This window comes from Anoplolepis gracilipes, chromosome 10, assembly GCF_047496725.1.
Source record: "Anoplolepis gracilipes chromosome 10, ASM4749672v1, whole genome shotgun sequence".
Classification (NCBI taxonomy): Eukaryota; Metazoa; Arthropoda; class Insecta; order Hymenoptera; family Formicidae; genus Anoplolepis; species Anoplolepis gracilipes.
The window spans coordinates 11,865,841-11,873,777 of NC_132979.1; the positions used below are offsets into that span (position 1 = coordinate 11,865,841).

Genomic DNA, 7,937 nt, shown 5'->3' on the forward strand with positions numbered 1-7,937 from the left:
AAACCACATAGCAGCCTTTTCCGAAAAATTTGCGACATTTTGGTACCTATTTCACGAAAATCGGTCCACGAATGTGGAAGGAGTTCGCGGTCAGACATACAGACGGACGCTACTTATATATATAGATATATACATACATACTAGCTTTTTGGACCGCGCTTCGCGCGGTCCTCACTAGCTACTTACATATTTATGAACCGATTTTCACTAAATTTATATCAAAATATTATAAATTTTTTGAGGATAACTACTGTTACGTCCAGGCCCGTAGAGAGGATGGGTCAGAGGAAGGGCGTAACGAGAACTGTTCCGATGTTAAAAGTCTTATCGACGAGTGACTCGGTCGAGCGAGCTGCAGGTTAGCAAACAGCTAAACGACGGGTGTCGTTATTACTCTGTTATGCGAACACTCTCTCTCTCGGTGGTCCCTTTTTGGTAAGAGAATCGAATCTCTTTTACGCGGGACGGGACCTTGTGTGATCTTTCGCGTGGAGGGAGTGAGGGAGTTAAATAAGTTTACCGATCATTTAATTTTTAAATTAACATTTATTCAATTGATCCCTACCATTATACATATAACTTTATTGATATTATCAAATCCGCCTTAAAATTATTTGTATGAGTGTGTGTGTGTGTTTGTGTGTGTGGATTGCGGGTGTTACATAAGTACGGAGGTCATCAACCAGAAAAGAAGGGGAACGAGTGCGATTCTAAAGATTTTATTCTGGTTGGTATTTGTACAATAGTTTATAATAAGAAAAAAAAATAATAATAAAGATTTACGAACAGTGTTATGTATGTTACGGCGCGATTTCGCACACGGTCGTGTCGTCCGATCTATGGTCTCGGTTGGCTCGCGAACGGTTGCCCAGCTCACTATTCGCGTAATGCACGCCAAATAATAAATCAGAAATACGCTAGTCGCTGGATAGGTCGGGCAGGTCCAGTTAACTGGCCGGCGAGGTCGCCTGATTTAACACCGTTAGATTTTTACTTATGGGGCCACCTTAAAGAAAAAGTTTATCACGATCGACCAATCACACCAGAAAACATGAAAGAGCGAATCCGAAATGCCTGTCGCGATATCCGTCCAGAGATTTTATTATTAGTGCATCAATCTTTTATTAATCGCATTAACAAGTGTTTGGAAATGAAAGGCCATCATTTTGAGCATTTATTGTGATACATTTATTTTATTCGTTTCGAATAAAAATCGGAATTACTTCATACAATATCTCCGAAAGTAATGATTAAATAAAAAAATGTTTCAGACAAAAGTTAATTGTTTTTTTACGTAGAATATGCTTCTGCCATAAAAAATATAGGTTTTCATTTGAAAAAACAAAGTTGACCTTGAAATCACCTTGAGGACGTTCACCAAATGAAAAAGGAATCATGCCATTTTACTCGTCCTCAGAATTCATTCGACACGTGTTTCAGCGATTTTTGTTTTTCCTCTTTGTTTTCGAGTTACTTCGATGTCTCAAGTTAAATGGGACACCCTATACAATATATACAATATACAATATACAATATATATATATATATATATATATATATATATATATATATATATATATAAATCAAATTTATATTATATATATATATATATAAATCAAATTTATATTAATTAATATATAAATATTAAGTATCTTTAAGTTAAGTATGATTAAATAAACTGTATAATTAAATTCTTAAAATTTGCATTTTTAAACGATATATTATTTGCAGTTACTTTATTCTGTTGTAAAATTCAATGCTGAGTACGAGGAAGAAGAAATATATTCTGTAATATCAACTATGTGGTTAAAAGAAAATGACAAATATTCCTACTGGCCTAAAAAAGACACTCGGAATTGCATCATTAAATGTAAAACCTCACAATGATTGAATTATACACCCGGTTATCGTAATTGATAAATATGGTAAGTATTTTTGCTTACATAATTAATAGTAAAGAGCGGCATACAAACATAATTTTATTATTATTTTGTGTATGTATTTAATGTATGTATGGCTGTATGTAAGTATAAATGTATATAGGGTGATGCCAAACGGTTCAGCCACTTATGAACAAATTGCTTATGATAAACAACCAGAAATGCTTTTATAAAAAATGAAACATAGGTCTAAAAAAGATTTAAAAATGTATTTGAGCGTTAACTTTTTCAAAGAATTTTTAGATACATGTTTTAAAGGAAACTTTCTATTCAGATTTTTTATCAAATCACAAAGTTTGGTTGGAACTTTTGACACCTCGTATGTATATAAATTTTTATTTTGTGTGTGTGCAAAATATTAATGACATCTTGAAAAAAATTAATTTTTATAGGTTCATATGAACATGCTCTCCAAAAGGAGAGAAGGTTAATGGAAGATAAAAGCAATACTGAATCAGAATCTCAATTAGGCCGTGGTTTAAGAAATAAAAAAGTTTCATTTCGCATTTTAGAAAAAAATAAAAATGGTATAAAAATATTCTTGGATGAAATTTATTGGAAACTATTTTTTGTGCTTGATAAATGAATATAATTATTCTCTTGAGTATTATTTTATTTTCATATAAGATAATTCTTATTTAGATAATATTAATAAGCAATACTAAACATAAATAATATTTTTCAGATAACTTTAGTACTTCAAGTGAAAATGAAATCAGCGATAATGATTCTATTCCCGAATTAAATAAAAACATGCAAGATATAATAGCGATATTTTATATTTATTTTTTTACTTTATATGAAAATATATTAAAACATGAAGTGTTAAAATTTTCATAACAAATGTGTTTTTCAGATAATGATGTCAATCAACTTCAAAAGAATATTAATAATAATGATCTCAATCAAGTTCAAAGAAATATTAGTGATACACATCAATTAGATATTAATGAAATTCCTATAATAATATAGGAGCAGAGGACAATGGTATTCCTACAAAAGATGATATTCCTGTAAACAATGTAGTAAGTTTTAATATCTACACACACACACACACACACACACACGCACGCACGCACGCACGCACGCACGCACGCACGCACGCACGCACGCACGCACGCACGCACGCACGCACGCACGCACGCACGCACGCACGCACGCACGCACGCACGCACGCACGCACGCACGCACGCACGCACGCACGCACGCACGCACGCACGCACGCACGCACGCACGCACGCACGCACGCACGCACGCACGCACGCACGCACGCACGCACGCACGCACGCACGCACGCACGCACGCACGCACGCACGCACGCACGCACGCACGCACGCACGCACGCACGCACGCACGCACGCACGCACGCACACGCACACGCACACACACGCACACGCACACATATAAATACACACTAATTATAGAAATAAAAATAAAAACATAGATACAAATCATATTTATTTTTTTACACCTACTAGAATTCTAAATACTATATTAGAAAATGTACTCGAAATAAAACTAATGTAGACGAATAAATGAGCGTTTACATGTTTTAGAAAATAATGGCAATAACATAAATATTCACCATAATATTAACTTGTTTCTACCAATGGATTGTCTTGAAAATATTAATAATTTTCTAATTATATTAGTATCTGAGGAAGCACAATCATAGCTGGTATGTACAATTTTATCTTTGTTTTTAAATTGATATTTAATGCGTTAAGAATATAAAAAAATAATTTTAGATTAAAAGATTTGAAATTAATTATGTGCATGAAGAGTAAGTTGCATACAAAATATTGTTTCTCCATATATTACGCATATTCTATTTTTTATTTATTTGATTTTTTTATCTTATAAATGTTCATTTCTTTAGATGCTATAAAAAATATTTGTTCTACTATACAGAAGCACAATTTGAATAGATTTTGAAAGCATGGTTTAGACAATCAATCCTGCGATTAAATCGTGAAAATGCAAGAAATAAAAATGTAAGGAATGAAAATGCAAGAAACAATACTGCGAGAAACGACGTAAACATATAATGTTTTCATTTTTATTTTAAAATATTTGATTTTTTATTCCACGAGTTTATTTTCTATGGTATTTAATACATGAAATTAATAATTATATAATTAATTCAAATTAAAATAGTATATTTATATAATATCAATAATTACTTTATATAATATTTATATTATTTTAAATACTTATTTTTTAAATGTATTTAAGTGATTAAATTCTTACATTTATTTAATTTCAGTTACAATTTACAAAAGTCTAGTTAAAATTTATAAAGTTTTTAAAATATTTTATTATAAAATACTTTACAGTATATATGTATATATATATTGTATATACAGATATAAAATAATTATTTTTTATTTTAGTATTATCGATACAAATATTTATATATTACGTAATACTTTTATTATGCTATGATAATAAGAAAGATGTTTTTTTTTGCTTCATCTATGTTTTGTATCAAATATAATATTTTTCATAGAAAGTTTGTAATCTTCAATTTATATTACTTTATGTTTTGTATAAATGTTAAATTAAAATAATAATTATTTTAATAAATTGTGAGTTATATTTATACAATTAAATAAATAAATGTATTAATTCATGTATTATTTCATGAAGTGTTATTATTACGTCCATTTCAATTCCGATTATATATGTATAGTCGGCGATTATGTATAATATAATTGTTAATAGTAAATCTTTTAACAACATAACTTTGTTTACTTTAATCTATTTTTACGTATAATATAGTAACATAACAATATATATTATCCTTAAAAATTTTAAATCGGTATATTAAGTAGTTAAAAGTTTTGCTATTGACTATAAATATATTATTGTGTATGTAGCTGTAAATATATTATAGTAATATACCATATATATAAAATTTAAATACTATTTCCACAAAATGTTTATGATACAATATCAATAAATGTTTCTATAATGTTTGATATGTAAATATCTGAATGCGGACATAACTGTTTATGTTACCTCTCTAAAATGTTTCTGTATACATCTCTAAAACAATTCACGTTACAAAGAACCATTATTGAAACGTATTAAATACGTTACTTTGTATAGTGGATTATTCCTTCAATTTTTAATTCTCTTTTTGGAGTAATAAATAAATAATATATATTTCTAACTAATAATATATATTTATAATAATATGCATTTATAACAATTTAGTTCTAAAACTCTCGTAAAGGAGTGCAAAAAAAGGAAGAAACTGAGAACAAGAAAAGCCAATTGAAAAAAAAGAAACCAGATCATTTCAACCAAACATCCAACAAAGAAACGATCTCCTTTAAAATGTTTGCAACATTTATTTTTCGAGAAAAGATATTTTACTAAGACATTCTAAAACAAATTTGAAACACAAAGAAAGATATATAAAAACTATTAAAATTTTTTTAAAAAGTTTAGAAAACGAACAAAGAAATGGATTTACAAAGTTTCAGTTGTGGCGGAAAAACATTTTTAAGAGATGACATCATCCCTCATTATATATAAAACGGCTTTTTACTTTTCTCGCTATATCTCGAAAATGATTAGAGATATCAAAAAATATTTTATACAAAGCTTTTTTTCGTAAAAACTGCTTTATATATCGGGAGTAATTTTATCTTTTAAAATATATATATATATATATATATATATATATATATATATATAGAAATCTGTGCAGATAACTCACCGGCACAATACACGTTCACGAAAGTCCTGGAGTCCGACATATCCGTCCTGTTCCTGAGTTCATTAGCTGTCTCTGCTCGTTATCCGCATGGGTTCCTCTCGCTTCCTCATTCAGGTGAAATCCAGTTCTATAGAAATACAAATTATAAATCATAAGAAATTGACTAATTTCCAAATTGAATGTAAAAAGAATATGATTGAATTTGTTACTAACTTACAATTCTGTTGTAGGATTCGCCTCAATCAAGTGCTCACACCAGACTGACTGCGGATCCTTCTATCCCGAATCGATAGCCTGATCAATCCTGCGCACACGGGGTGCGTAATTATGGCCAATTATGTAGCGACACGTCATCTCGCTGGCGAGTCGCGTGCTCACGAAAGTATCGAGAGTGTACGTACCCCCGATTATGACACGCCAAATCTGTCGGAATTCCTTCGAAGGACTCTTTGTTGAGATCGAAACCTTCTATTTCGATCGCAAATATTATCCAGAATCCATCGCTGATGATTACAATCAGTCGCGACACGCCAATTTCTTCGCCAGAAGAGTTCGTAGGACGCCTCTTAAGGGTGCGATTTTGTGCAGCCCTGGTTTCTTGCGCGAGAATCGTTCGATGGTCTGTGGATTTTGCGCATTCTGGTTCTTTCCGATCACGCCGTGTCGGGCTGATCCGCGCCAGTTAAATCGCTTTTTCATGTTATATATATATATATATATATATATATATATATATATATATAACATGAAAAAGCGATTTAACTAGCGCAGATCATATATATATATATATATATATATATATATAAACAAAATAAAATATTCACTTTCCGATTATCTTACCCTAATACTTTTATGAACAGAATAATGAGACAAATCAATTGGCGTAATGAAAATTCATCATTATGTTAAAGTAAAAATATGTAACTGCTAGTTGCACATTCAGATTTTTTCTTAAAGATAACTATGTGTTTTCTTTAGACCAATTGATTCGTCTTGTTATTCTGTGCATAAAAGTATTAGGGTAAGATAATCGAAAAATGAATATTATACAAGATATCTTGTATTTTATGACAAAATATTGCAATTTTTAAGCCTTATAATTCGAAAAGTATTTAATGAAAAAATATTTTATTATAATGTTTTGGAAAGCTCTCGAGGTCAGCTACAAGGATATGTAATAAAAAATGGGGGGTGCCATTTAAAAAAATTGAGGTAACCTTCACGTGACCTTCAAGTGACTATCCAAAGTCAAACCAATGGTACCATTTTATGGCTTCCTCGAAACCATACAACTATTATCTGAAACATTTTTCGATATTTCGCTCAGTTTACGAGAAAATTGACCGTACTGTTTAAAATGGCCCACCCTGTATATATATATATGAACATACACCAAATAAATAGCGCACGTTACGCGCGCTTGTGGTGGTCTAAGTCTTCTAAAGAAATTTAATTATGTTAATAGAGTTTTAATTAGTAGAATGTAATGATTTTGTTTTGGAATATGTTCAACAAATAAAATCCAAAGATCCGTAAGGATTCTCGCGAATAATAAACAAATAACAATCCTTCCATGAGTTGATATTTTTCTTATAAATTTTCATTTTCTAACAATTATTTGTAAGAAAAATATATGTTAAATTATATTCTATATATTTATAATAATAAGAACTAAGAATTCAGAACACAAGGAACAACAAATTAATAGAACAATTATAGTTATCTATAAGATGAGTCCACAAAGCACTTCAGCAATTATAAGATAAGATATTAGCTCTTTATATAAATTGTGTTATTAAATAATTTGATAGCGTGCTAAAAAATGATCTCTTGAAGATGTATACAGTATAAATCTAGTAAATACAATAATAAATATTAAGTTAGACTTGCTATTTTAATACAGAGATGAAACATAAAATGATGAGCAATATTGAGTACGCTATATTAAACTTTGATAGCTTAAAAACTTAAAAACTAGTGTGATCGTCATAATGTACTTGAAAAATATACCAATAAAGTATTATCCGTATAATACTTTATTCATTAAGTAATATAGAGTCAAGAATTTTAATTCAAAAATATTGGAATCACACTAGTTTTTAAGTTTTTAAACTATCAAAGTTTGATATAGCGCACTCAAGTCTGTAACTATATACTTACATGAGTACCAATTTGTTATCTGTTGTTGACATTTTCAAGTCAGGTGATACTGATTTTCACTGCGCCGCTGATTTTTATTTATAATTTTATCGCTTCTTATATGCGTATAT

At 29.9% G+C, this 7,937-nt stretch overlaps 1 long non-coding RNA gene across 1 annotated transcript; it reads right to left on the reverse strand.

Annotated features, from left to right (window-relative positions):
* Positions 1–421: 421 nt before the first annotated feature.
* Positions 422–5,922, reverse strand: LOC140670254 (uncharacterized). Its single transcript, XR_012047518.1, has 3 exons — positions 5,885–5,922; positions 5,668–5,794; positions 422–1,006 (listed from the first exon to the last, which is right to left on the reverse strand). It is a non-coding gene; the product is annotated as an uncharacterized lncRNA (long non-coding RNA).
* Between the last annotated feature and the right edge of the window lie 2,015 nt (positions 5,923–7,937).